At 39.3% G+C, this 13,625-nt stretch overlaps 6 non-coding genes across 6 annotated transcripts; 3 read left to right on the forward strand and 3 right to left on the reverse strand.

Annotated features, from left to right (window-relative positions):
* Nucleotides 1-802: 802 nt before the first annotated feature.
* Nucleotides 803-875, forward strand: TRNAT-UGU (transfer RNA threonine (anticodon UGU)). Its single transcript has one exon. It is a non-coding gene; the product is annotated as a tRNA-Thr (tRNA).
* Nucleotides 876-3,645: 2,770 nt separating this feature from the next.
* TRNAY-GUA (transfer RNA tyrosine (anticodon GUA)) lies at nt 3,646-3,736 on the forward strand. The gene is given in 2 exon segments: nt 3,646-3,682; nt 3,701-3,736. It is a non-coding gene; the product is annotated as a tRNA-Tyr (tRNA).
* Nucleotides 3,737-4,493: 757 nt separating this feature from the next.
* Nucleotides 4,494-4,585, forward strand: TRNAY-GUA (transfer RNA tyrosine (anticodon GUA)). The gene is given in 2 exon segments: nt 4,494-4,530; nt 4,550-4,585. It is a non-coding gene; the product is annotated as a tRNA-Tyr (tRNA).
* Nucleotides 4,586-6,894: 2,309 nt separating this feature from the next.
* On the reverse strand, nt 6,895-6,966 carry TRNAP-UGG (transfer RNA proline (anticodon UGG)). Its single transcript has one exon. It is a non-coding gene; the product is annotated as a tRNA-Pro (tRNA).
* Nucleotides 6,967-9,177: 2,211 nt separating this feature from the next.
* Nucleotides 9,178-9,269, reverse strand: TRNAY-GUA (transfer RNA tyrosine (anticodon GUA)). The gene is given in 2 exon segments: nt 9,178-9,213; nt 9,233-9,269. It is a non-coding gene; the product is annotated as a tRNA-Tyr (tRNA).
* Nucleotides 9,270-10,004: 735 nt separating this feature from the next.
* On the reverse strand, nt 10,005-10,095 carry TRNAY-GUA (transfer RNA tyrosine (anticodon GUA)). The gene is given in 2 exon segments: nt 10,005-10,040; nt 10,059-10,095. It is a non-coding gene; the product is annotated as a tRNA-Tyr (tRNA).
* Between the last annotated feature and the right edge of the window lie 3,530 nt (nt 10,096-13,625).

The following is a 13,625-nucleotide window of genomic DNA, read 5'->3' on the forward strand; positions in this document are numbered from 1 at the left end:
GGGCCATCGAGTTCAACTCAGCTTTTCTTTGTACAGATGAGAAAACGGAGGCTTGGGTAGTTAAGTAACCCGCCTAAAGCATCTTACTTATTTCTTCATCCCACACGCTAACAAGCCAACTAGTTTTCAACTCCCGAATCAAGTTCTGTTTATTTCTCTGGCCCTGTCAGTTTCTTCTTTGCGCTCAACACAAAGTTCGAAATAACCTGAGTTTTTCCAAAGGTAAAACAGTCCATGTTAATTTTGCAGCTTCAGTATCGTATTGGGTACTTTCTTTTAAGAACAAGAATAATTACTAGCAATTTACATAACTTTTAAAAATTTGTAAAGTACATTAGAAATATTATATTGTTAGATTCTCACTACAACCCAGGGAGGTATTTGCTTTTATGATTTCTATTTTACAAACAAGGAAACTGAAGCAGAGGTTAGATAAGTAGAATATCCCAGCTAGCATGTATCTGAAATTGAACTAGAATTTAGGTCTTCCCGATTTCCTCGTTCATTACTTTATTTGAGCACAATTAAGCTTTTTTTCAGCCCACTTCTGATTGTAGTTTGACAGAGTGGAACCCACACCAAATACAATTATGAAGCCCTACTCTTTGTATTTTCCCGAGATTCACGGGGCCATGGATTCCCCTTGAGATTAGGGAAGGCAATGACACACCACTCCCCATTCCAAGTTCATAGACACGCACTATAGAACCAGCATAGCCTGAAACAACAGGTTGAGTTTTAACAAGAACACAGAAAAGTTGAATGTTCCTGGAAAGCTGCCTTGGGGAAAGGGTCACCTGTGGGCTCCATAGCTCAGGGGTTAGAGCACTGGTCTTGTAAACCAGGGGTCGCGAGTTCAAATCTCGCTGGGGCCTTCTACTCAGAAGTTTTCTCTTCTATTGACAGAGCTTCATTCCCGGGATTCTTGAAATCAACCTCGAGCTTTTCCCAGTATAATTACACTGTTTTGGGGGTAAAACCCTGTTTTTTTCATAGCTGAAATAGAGTAGTGCTGGTAGTATCTGTATACTCTGCCCTTGTTGAAAACCATATCTGGAGCCTTGTCTTCGCTTTCGATTCTATTCGATAAACATTTATCAAGTACCTTGTCAATCCTACTTTCTCAATCCTCATTCTCCTTGATCTTTCTGAAATTCTGAAGTCTTAATATTTTATTCTCTCTTAGGTTTTCCGAACACTACTCTGCTGATTTTCCTCCCATTTTACTACTCCTTTATCTACTTTGGTTGAATGGCCAACTGCTGGGTTTGGCTACCTCTAGGCTCTGCCCAATTCAATACCTCTTCCACTCAGCCACTTGGGTGATTATTCCTAAAGGTAAATTCAGATCCCGTCAACACGCCGGTCCCTCCCACCCACCCCAAATAAATTGCAGTGGCTTCGTATTGCTTCCAAGGTCAAACGCAGAGCCCTCTTGATGAGCTGTGGTTAGCAGAAGAATTGATAAAAATTCATCCCTTAGACAAAGAGGAAAAAAATTCTGATAATGGAGATCTGTTTAGTTCCTTGGTCTTACCCTCTAAAGATGATCTAGACAGAAATCCAAGTTATGAAAAGACTCCGAGGCTAAAATTTCCCTATGAAGCAATTTATGGGCCAGTTTTGCTGCTGCATTACTTCAGGTCAGTCTGCCTCGGCATTCTGCCCGGTGTTGTCTTTCCCCTTCTCCTTCCCCCATGCCACTTGGTATCTCCCCTAACTTCATTATGCTTTCCAATGCCATTTCTCTTTACAACTAACTCTTTTGGGAAGCTAAATCCCTTTCAGGATTTAGCCTGCCAGCTAAGAACATATTCCAACCTCATGTCGTGCTCCCTCTTTATTGTGTAATTGTGAGCTCCACTGAGGAACTTGTCTTTCATATGTTCTCCCAACCCTATTTAATATTTACCACTCCCGGTGTCTATTTTATTCCTTCATTTTGTCTGTAACTGTTCCCCTAAATAAATCTACCTTTTGCCAAAGAGAATGGTGATTGTGAATATGTCACATGACTGAACTCAACTTTTGGTGCTTGCCATCATTTGGTTACAAACCCCACATCATAGATCACATCACTCACTCTGACTCAAAATTCTTCATAACTAACCCCGATCTACTTTTTCAGTCTTTTTATGTTTTGCTCCTAAACAAGGATTCTTCCATCCAGTGACACTGACATCTGGCTTGTTCTGTGAAGTCTGAGTTCTTGGCATTCTATCTGGCTATTCCGGCATTCCTGGAATGCTCTCCCTTACCCTTTCCCCTCTACAAACTTGGTTGGCTTCCTTTAAATCCCATATAAAATCCCACCCTCTATGGGAAGACTTCGCGAAATCCTTTTAATCCCCAGTGCCTTACCTCCATTAACTATTTTCTGTTTATACTGAATATATTTTTATATACATTTGTTTGTATGTGGTCCTCTGGGTTATATTGTAAAATCTTTGAGGTCAAGAACTGGTTTTTGCCTGTACTGGTTTTGCCTCTTTTGTATCCGTAGAGTTTAGCAAAGTGCCTGGAATTTAGTAGGTGCTTAATTAATGTTTATTGATTGACTGGGAAGATGCAGACCTACAGCTATGAAATCCCAGGTCCATCTCACTCCCAATCCCCATTCATCATTGCCTCCATAATTACAGCATTCTTCCAAGGAAGAGTGATTCAGAAGCCAAAAGTTCCCACCTCTCTCACCCAGCCAAGATTTGTTTACTATCCTATGCTCCCTAAGCTGACGAGAGGAGGACTGGATAAAGAATATGTAGCACATATTCAAACTATTACACGTACGAAGAAGAAAGTTAATTTTTTCTGGGAATTTAAGATCCAGAAACCTGAAAGTGTGCAAAAGGAGTCATTCGGGAGATGCTAAAAGTTTAGGGACTGGAATACACATATGCCCTGGATCACTTGTTTGATTTTGCCAATGGCCCAGCAGCTTTTGTCCATTTCTTCGTTCGCTAGCTGTTAGTTCGCTGCTTCATTCATTTAACAGCATCGTTAAGGTGCCTGTCTTGTGCTAATAGATGCCAGATCCCGTGTTGGCGCTGGGTATACAAAGACAAGAACGAAACCGTGCTCGCCCCTTGATTGTAATGTCTCCCTCTCCTTTGCAGCAAATAAATTCTGCTCTTGTGACATCCAGTATCTACAAGTTCTTTCTGGACACCTATAGTCCACCCGAGACTTTGGGTGTGATCCTGAGATCACGCCCAAGAAAGAAAAGAAAATTTTAAAAGAGAAGAAAATTATGGAAAGAAACCGGAGCGAGGCGAGGAAGGAACTGGGCACATGAATGGAGAGTGAAAGAAAGGCGTTGGCTTGGTTTTGCACTGGTTCCAAGTGTTTTCCAGGAGAGTTGAAGGCAACGGAAAGAAGGTGGTCAGAAGTAGTTGGGTGGTGGATGGCGCTGCGGAAATAGGAAGTGAGCTGATATTTGGAGGGAGAGAAGAGACATCATCGGCAGGCGTGAACAGCGTGGCAAGCGTTTGGACTGCGGCTGGGAGCAGGTGGGAAAACATGCTCTTAAGCCGGCTATCCCAAAGGGCATAATTTTCTGGATTTGAAAGAGGACCAAAAAAAGATAGGGCACCAACCAGTCTCACTCCTTTAAAAGAAGATGCCTGAGAGATAACCTCCGTGCGCCCTTCGATAGCTCAGTTGGTAGAGCGGAGGACTGTAGTGACACTTATCCCTAGCTATCCTTAGGTCGCTGGTTCGACTCCGGCTCGAAGGAAGCGCCTCCTTTTGGACACGTCTCGCACTTCTCTCTTCTCGGGAAATCCTCCTCTTGAAAGGCACCTTTGACCAACGCTCAACAGGGCCTCAGAAGCCTCGGAAGAAAACAGCCCTTGCCTCAACCGACCTTTTCGTCACGCTCCCTCAAAGGGCTAACGGACTTTGCACTGAACAGAAAACTAATTGATTTGTTCAAGTTTATCGAAGGGTGCCCAAGTGAGTCTAGCACAAGCTGCAGGACTGGCCTTTGTGCAACGAGGCTGATTTGAGAAAGTGGGAAAGCAAGCGCTCTAGTGAATGATCACTTTTCGTCCTAGCCTTCCACATGTACATACATACATACATACATACATACATATATATATATATATATATATATATATATATATATATATATATATATATTTTTTTTTTGCTAGGAGTCAGCACCAAGACTGTTTCCTCGAGAGCGCTTATCTTGCCTGTTTTAAGATCCTTGGAGATTCCATTTTTGAGGTAGGCAGAGCTGTGGTCTCTAGTGGAGAACTCGGCACGTGTAAGAAATGCATAAATATCTGTGAAGACAAAAGAGACGAAAGGGAGTTTGGGAGGGAAGACATAAGAAAGGAAGGTTTGAAAGAAGAAGGACGGGGGAGAATGAATTAGCGGTAGGAATGGTTTCTGTGGGTGCGCAGAAAAATAGAAAGAACCCAGATGCAGGACTGGCATTTCCCTCATTTTTCAAGTAGACAGCGTGTGGGTACGTTGATATTCCCCCTTCGATAGCTCAGCTGGTAGAGCGGAGGACTGTAGTGGTTAAACACCTGTGGTCATCCTTAGGTCGCTGGTTCGACTCCGGCTCGAAGGAAATGTGGGAAACCTATTTTGAACTTTCACCCGGGTGTCACCCAGCCTCTCCAAGCATAGGAAAAGAGGGGGAGCAATTGACTGGACCACGAAGTCTGTCTACCTAGCTCCTCAAAGCAACTGGATCTTGAGACCATTAAGTCACTTCGGCTTTAAGTACAGCAGATCAATTACTCTCGTTCTTACTGCTCCTTGCTCCTCTTTTTTATTTACTTATTTTACATCTCAATTCCGTAGAGTTGTTTTCCAAGATGAAGAAAGAAGCATGAGAGATCTTGAGGAAGATAAGAACAAGTCAAGTCCAAAGCAGCACAAGTGGATTGCGAGAATTTGGAAGCAGGTAGACAACACTAATGAAAACATTTGAGATGATGGCCCTAAGTGACTCGATCAAAACGATGAATTTCTTGTATAATTGATATCTGATGAGGGAGAGAAGGAATTTGGAATTCAAATTGGTTTTAAATGAATGCTAAAAATAAATGAATTGACTAATTTTTTAAAAATCATGATGAACCTTTGAAGGGGAAATGATGTCCTCTGGGGAGGGAAAGATTTCTGCAAGAACTGCAACAGGAAAGCGGTTATGCTAGGTGTGTTCTACCCTACTGTAGGCGTTTTCTGTATCGTCAGTGTTGCAAATACAGAAAAAGATTCTGAACTTTCCTTCGTCCTTATTCATCCTTCTTAACTTGCAAAGGACTAATGACAACATGATGTTCGATGTTAAGGTACAAAGTGTTTGCCTGTGATCTATCCGTCCTTAGGAAAGTACAGTCTACTTACTAGCTTTATTTGGTCAGTACCACCAAATTCAAGGAGAATTCCACTATCCAAGTTTCAGGGTTTTAGAAACAAAAGGGAGGATAAAGAGGTGACACAGAACGAGAAGCTATGGCATATGAATGTAACGGAATTATTATTATCATTATTGTTCTTCTATACGAAATGACGAGCAGGCCGATTTCAGAAAAGCCTGAAAAGACTTACATGAACTGATGCTAAGTGAAGTGAATAAAATCTAGAGAATATTGTACACAGCAACAAAATTTTGTGATGACCAACTATGATGGACTTGGCTCTTTTCAACAACAAAGTTATTCAAGACAATTCCAATAGTTCCAATAGAAGTGATGGAAAGGGTCATCCTCATCCAGAGAAAAATCTATGGAGACCGAATGTGAATCAAATTATAGTATTTTCACCTTTTGTTGTTGTTATTGTTATTTCCCTGTTTTTTCCCCCTTTTTCTCCGGCTTTTCTCCCTTTGATTTGATTTTTCTCATTCAGCAATGATAAATGTTGAAATATATTTAAAGCAATTGTTATATAGAGGAAGGGGAAAAGAGGGAAGGTGGGAGAAAAAATTGGAACATGAAGTTTTGGAAAAGTGAATGGTAAAAAAAAAAACAACTATATTTAGATGTATATTGAAAAATAGAAGACTATTATAATTATTGAAAGAAAGAGATTCATGCCATCAAATTCCCAAGAAATTATTTTACAGAGATAGAAAAAAAAATAACAAAGTTCAACTGAAAGTACAAAAGGTCAAGAATTTCAAGGGAATTAATGAAAAAAAAAAAAAAGCCAATGAAGGTGGCCCAGCTGTGCCAGACGTAAAACTATATTACAAAGCAGCAGTCATCAAAAACCATTTGGTACTGGCTAAGAAATACAGTAACCAAGCAGTAGAATTGGTTGGGGTCACAAGACAAAATAGTCAATAACTATAGCAATCTAGTGTTTCACAAACGCAAAGACTCCAGGTTTTGGGTTAAGAACTCACTATATACGATGACCAATTCTGATGGACTTGACTCTTTCGGACAATGAGATGAGTGAGACCAGTTCCAATGATCTTGTTTGTGATGAAGAAAATCATTACACCCAGGGAGAGAACTGTGGGAACTAAGTGTAGACCACAACATAGAATTTTCACTCTTTTTGTTGTTCTCTTGCATGTTGTTTTCTTTTTCATCTTTTCCCCTTTTTGATCTGATTTTTGTTGTGCAGCAAGATAGCTGTATTAACATGTATACATATGTCGGATTTAACATATATTTTAATATATTTAACATATTTTGGATTACTTGCCATCTAGGGAAGAAGGAAGGATGGAAGGAAGGAAGGAAGAAGGAAGGAAGGAAGGAAAACTCATAAGTCTTTTTCGAATTCCAGATCCTGTTTAATTTTTCTCGGTAACTAGGGACGTCTGAAGGTTGGAGGGTCTTCTGGAAGGGTGTCTGAATACAAGAATCTGCGTAGCTGAAGAAATTCCCCGTTATAGTATTAGTGAAAAGAAAAGTTGGGCTCGTCCGGGATTTGAACCCGGGACCTCTCGCACCCAAAGCGAGAATCATACCCCTAGACCAACGAGCCACGTCAGTCGAAAAGGTCTTTCCTCCCCAGTCTTTCAGAAGATCCATAGTCTAGTATACTTAGGGAATTTTCTTTTCCATCCGACAGACGATTTTCTCAGAAGGTTCTCTCTTCTTCCTTTTCCATCATTCTTCCGTCCAACTTAACTCCCCTTCCACATTTTCAGCATTTGCCACCTTTGCTCTTTTTCTGAAAAAGACGCATACTCCAAATTTCTACAGGATAGACAGAGATTCCCTGGATACTTTCTACAACCTTTCTGTCCTGCTCAGTGCCTATCCTGGAAACAGGCGCTTAGTAAATCTGGCATCTCCAACTGTTATAAAAGGACAAGAACATCTTCTGCTTCCATCCTTAATCCAATAAACATAGTCAATTTTACACGCTTTCCCTCCAACTACTCCTATCTCAACTTCCCTCCCGAAGATTATTAGACAACTCTCAGGACTCTTTTTCATTCTCTCCATTAACATAGAGATTAACGTAAATAGTACAGATTTAAAATTTACTGAAATCACTCCCACTTTGACCGCTGTTGCTTCAAATAGTGAAACAGGCTCTAGCTTATTGTTACTCCGCTCCTTCTTTTTGTCTCCCTCTTCCCACCCTATCCAACCTGCCTAAACCCCCATTCATTCTCTTCGATTTTACCTTCTTATTCCGGATGATTTCAGTCTGTCACCTTAAGTCAATGTGCGTCCTTTTGATTCGTGAGTAGACTACAGGATTACTCTGGAGGCTTAAGGAGATCCCAAGGCTCAGGGACTGCAGAAGAGGGTTCCCATGTTAGCCAAGCTGGTCAATGGGACTCCTGTCCACACTTGTTCACACCAATCTAGGATCATAAATCTGGATCGAGTTCGTAGGGACCTTTGCAAACACTTTCCACATACTATATGATTAAATCTCGTGATAGTAACTAGCTGTGTGATCCTGGGTCCTTTATTTAACCTCTCTGAGTCTCATTTCTTCATAGGTAAAATAGGGAAAATAATAATTGTGAGGTGGGTATCATTGGTATTATAACACCTACGTGTTTGCTTTTAGAGTCATTATTGTCGTCGTTTTACTGATAAACTGAGACTTAGAAGGGTTGTCAGCTCAGTACCATATCAATTAATATCACTGGCAACACTCCAAGAAATATCTCCATGACTGCAAGTCCAATATTCTTTTTACTATTCAACTAAGGATCCAGTTTGATGAACAAGACAGTGGAGTGGGAAATTCACTCTATCCGTCCTCCAAAAAGTCTTGGGATTCTTCCAAAGTTCAGTTCCTAGTGCCTGGAAGAATTGGACAGAAACTTTCTGTCAAATCTTTCAATAGTTCGTGCATTTCATACCTCTTTTGTGCACTATTATAGCCTGATGATTCTGTTTTGTGTTGTGACATTGTAAACATGAGTATTTGTGGCTGAGATGGAGTACTTGGGAACAAAGAGAGCAATTATTTGATGAGAACTATTCTACACTTAGCTTTATAACCTGGATGTATTCCTGTAGATCTTGTTTTTCTACCTTATAAAGAAAGAGTCCTTTCTCTATTAAATGAGCTGAATAATCCGTGCTCTTTTTTTAAAAATAGAATTTCATTTGCATGATAGAAATTCATGCAAATTATCATGCAATTTGATAGAATTTCTGTAATTTCATACAAAAGAGCACTTCACTTCTTGGAAGTGCGGGAGTGGGAAGTGAGGAGAAGAAATGGAAAGAGACACAAGTTCATTACACTTAACTTAATATTTCAGAAAACAAAAATCTTCACAACAAAAAACATCACAGCGCTGTCATGTGCATCTTCGATACGCAGCTTTCTGCACTTATCTGAATTCATTCTGTTGTTGATTAAAATAATGTACATCACAGAATCAGAGACAGATACCTGGGACATTTCCTCAAAAGAGGATAAGATACTTCCTGTTTTCCAAACGGCAAGAAAACTTGAGGGAACTATAGAATTATTCTACTTGGAAAAGGACGTTTATTCAATCCTCCCCAGCGATGGAGCTGCATTCCCTCCATGACTACGGAAGGTAACAGAGGATATATGGGTGGCAAGAATTAGTTTATTGTCCCTCAAGATCCAGTTGCTTTGAGGAGCTAGGTAGACAGACTTCGTGGTCCAGTCAATTGCTCCCCCTCTTTTCCTATGCTTGGAGAGGCTGGGTGACACCCGGGTGAAAGTTCAAAATAGGTTTCCCACATTTCCTTCGAGCCGGAGTCGAACCAGCGACCTAAGGATGACCACAGGTGTTTAACCACTACAGTCCTCCGCTCTACCAGCTGAGCTATCGAAGGGGGAATATCAACGTACCCACACGCTGTCTACTTGAAAAATGAGGGAAATGCCAGTCCTGCATCTGGGTTCTTTCTATTTTTCTGCGCACCCACAGAAACCATTCCTACCGCTAATTCATTCTCCCCCGTCCTTCTTCTTTCAAACCTTCCTTTCTTATGTCTTCCCTCCCAAACTCCCTTTCGTCTCTTTTGTCTTCACAGATATTTATGCATTTCTTACACGTGCCGAGTTCTCCACTAGAGACCACAGCTCTGCCTACCTCAAAAATGGAATCTCCAAGGATCTTAAAACAGGCAAGATAAGCGCTCTCGAGGAAACAGTCTTGGTGCTGACTCCTAGCAAAAAATATATATATATATATATATATATATGTATGTATGTATGTATGTATGTACATGTGGAAGGCTAGGACGAAAAGTGATCATTCACTAGAGCGCTTGCTTTCCCATCTTTCTCAAATCAGCCTCGTTGCACAAAGGCCAGTCCTGCAGCTTGTGCTAGACTCACTTGGGCACCCTTCGATAAACTTGAACAAATCAATTAGTTTTCTGTTCAGTGCAAAGTCCGTCAGCCCTTTGAGGGAGCGTGACGAAAAGGTCGGTTGAGGTAAGGGCTGTTTTCTTCCGAGGCTTCCAAGGCTTCCGAAGCCCTGTTGAGCGTTGGTCAAAGGTGCCTTTCAAGAGGAGGATTTCCCGAGAAGAGAGAAGTGTGAGACGTGTCCAAAAGGAGGCACTTCCTTCGAGCCGGAGTCGAACCAGCGACCTAAGGATAGCTAGGGATAAGTGTCACTACAGTCCTCCGCTCTACCAACTGAGCTATCGAAGGGCGCACGGAGGTTATCTCTCAGGCATCTTCTTTTAAAGGAGTGAGACTGGTTGGTGCCCTATCTTTTTTTGGTCCTCTTTCAAATCCAGAAAATTATGCCCTTTGGGATAGCCGGCTTAAGAGCATGTTTTCCCACCTGCTCCCAGCCGCAGTCCAAACGCTTGCCACGCTGTTCACGCCTGCCGATGATGTCTCTTCTCTCGCTCCAAATATCAGCTCACTTCCTATTTCCGCAGCGCCATCCACCACTCAACTACTTCTGACCACCTTCTTTCCGTTGCCTTCAACTCTCCTGGAAAACACTTGGAACCAGTGCAAAACCAAGCCAACGCCTTTCTTTCACTCTCCATTCATGTGCCCAGTTCCTTCCTCGCCTCGCTCCGGTTTCTTTCCATAATTTTCTTCTCTTTTAAAATTTTCTTTTCTTTCTTGGGCTTCAATATATAATATTCAACAATATTGTAAAACCATAAATCGCATCGAATATTCCCACCTGCATGCATGAAGGGAAATTTTCTAGTCCTGGAGTTCCCCTACAGCAATGAAATCCCGATCTCACTCCCAATCCCTATTCATCATTGCCTCCATAATTACAGCATTCTTCCAAGGAAGAGTGATTCAGAAGCCAAAAGAAACTCAAACATACAACTCATTTCAGCCCCTAAACTTTTAGCATCTCCTCAAATGACTTTTTTTGCACACATTCCGGTTTTTAGATCCTAGGGAAAAAACCTTCATATTGCTTTGGAGGAGGGGAGAGACAGAAACCACAGGCCCATACAGATGGAAAGTCCCATGGGTGCAGCATGCTTCTGGAGAGGGGACATGTGCTTCTAAGGAAGTGCCTCCCAGGGAGGCAGCAATGGCCCCTGGGAAGGGGAGTTCTACTCCCAAGGAGCCTTCTGAGACTAGGATACTTAAATCCTAATCTTGTTGGCCATTTGGAACTGGTAGATTTTTTTTTTTTTTTTTTTTGCTGAAGTTAAGGGAACTCAGGGAATATTTGAGGTACCCTGGTACAAGAAAAGACAAATCGGTAATTGACAAGATATTCTTGGATACAGCTGTATTTATCTTAATTTTTTTTTTTTTTTGCTGTCAATATCTTTTCTGCCCAATCTTATAGCAATAGTTTCCATGCATAAATTCCCTTTCAGGGGAGAATGTCAAAGTTGTCTCAGGACTAACAAGCCTAATAACAATACACATGGGGCATTTACTTTCCCATGAAATGAGATGGATAGATAGTAACAGAACCAATGAATATGAACTTGAACAGACTTTGAGAGATAGTTGAGGACAGAAAGGCTTATTGTCCATGTAGTCATAAAAAGTTTGACATACCTGAATGATCGAACAACAACAAAATTTAAAGAACAATTAAATCTGATACTATATAAACTATTGAAAAAATAAGCAAAGGAGTTCTAGCAAATTTCTTTTACAACAGAAATAGGGTGCTGATACTTAAACCAGGAAGAGAAAAAACAAAGAAAGAAAACTATAAACTTAATTTCCCTAATGAACATTGATGTAAAATTTTTTTAAAAAGACCTAACTAAATACTAGCAAGGAGATTACACTAACATATTAGAAATATCATATGTAATGATCAGGTGGGATTTATACCAGGAATATAGGAATGGTTATATACTGGGAATAGAAACAGCATAGTTGAACCTATCAATAACAAGACTAACAAAGATCATATGATTATATCAATAGATGTAAAAAAAAAAGTTTTTGATGAAATACAATACTTATTCCTATTAAAAATACTGGAAAGCTTAGGAAGAAGCCAAGCTTCCTTAAAATGTTAAGTAGTATCTACCTAAAATCATCATATTTGCTGATGGAGCCTTTCCAGTAAGATCTGGTATGAAGCCACAATAGTCATTTTCACTACTATTCAATAGCCTTCTAGAAATGCTGACTACAATAATAAGAAGGACAAAACTGAAGAAATTAGGATAGGCAATGAGGAAACAAAAAAGTCATTCTTTGCAGACAATATGATGGCACACTGAAAGAATCCTAGAAAAGAACTTTTAAAATAGTTGAAATAATTAGCAACTTCAGCAAAACTGCATGACATAAAATAAATCCATATAAATTACCAATATTTTATGTACTACCAGCAAAACCCAGTGGGAAGAGATTAAAAAATATACATACCATTTAAAATAACTGCAGACAATATAAATGCTTGGAAGTCTACATGCCAAGACAAACCAGGAGCTATATGAACACCATTACAAAACACTTTTCACATAAATAATTGTAAACACTTAGAGAAATATTAATTAGTACATATCAATATTAATATGATTACATGTAAATTACTTATGAATAGACTGTCAATATAATAAAAATTCCTATTCTACCTAAATTAATTTACTTCTTCAGTGCCACATGAAACTACCAAAAATGTTTTATAGAGCTAGAAAAAAATAATAATAAAATACATCTGGAACAACAAAAGATCAAAAATATCAAGGGAATCAATAGGAAAAAATATGGAGGAAGGTAACCTAGAGATATCAGATCTCCAACTGTTTATAAAACAGTAATCATCAAAATAATTTGAAACTGTCTAAGATTTAAGTGGTGCATCAGTGAAATAGATTAGATTACAAAACTTAGTAATAGATGACCATAGCAATCTAGTGTTTGATAATCCCAAAGATCTAAGATTTTGAGACAAGAAATCATGATCTGGCAAAAGTTGCTGGGAAAATGGGAGAGAAGTTTGGCAGAAACTAGGCATAGACTGGGACCTCACATTGTATACCAAGATAAGATTAAAATGGGTACATATTTAGATATAAAGACATAAAAGATAATAAAACAGGCAAATTATGGGAGCAAAGAATATTTTACCTGTCAAATTTATGGATAAAGGAAGAGTTTTTGACCAAACAAGAGATGGGGAACATTACAGGATGCTAAAGGGATAATTTTGATTACATCAAACAAATATTTTTTGCACAAACAAAACTAATACAGCCAAAATTAGAAGGAATGAAGAAAACTGGGGGTGGGGGAATTTATAGCAAGTTTCTCTGACAAAAGTCTTATTTCTCAAATACATAGAGAAATTTTTAAGAGTATGAATTAATTTACAATTGGTCAATGGATATGAACAGTTTTCAGAAGAAGAAATCATAGCTTTCTTTCATCATATAAAATTTATTAAATCATACCACCATATAAAATTCATTAAATCACTATTGATTAAAACAACTGTAAATTAAGACAAATTTTTTTTGGTTTGTTTTAGGTACTACCTCATACCTATTAGATTGGTTAACATGACAGAAAGAAAAATGACAAATGTTAGAGGGGATGTGGGAAAATAGATACATTGATAGAGTTGTGAATTGATCAAACCGATTATGGAGAGTAATTTGGAGCTATGCCCTAAGGATTAAAAAGCTGTGTGTATCATTTGACCCAGCAGTACTAAGTCTGTAACCCAAAAAGATTCAAGAGAAAGGAAAAGACTTATATGCATAAATATTTACATTTTT

Source organism: Antechinus flavipes, chromosome 2, assembly GCF_016432865.1.
Source record: "Antechinus flavipes isolate AdamAnt ecotype Samford, QLD, Australia chromosome 2, AdamAnt_v2, whole genome shotgun sequence".
Lineage (NCBI taxonomy): Eukaryota > Metazoa > Chordata > Mammalia > Dasyuromorphia > Dasyuridae > Antechinus > Antechinus flavipes.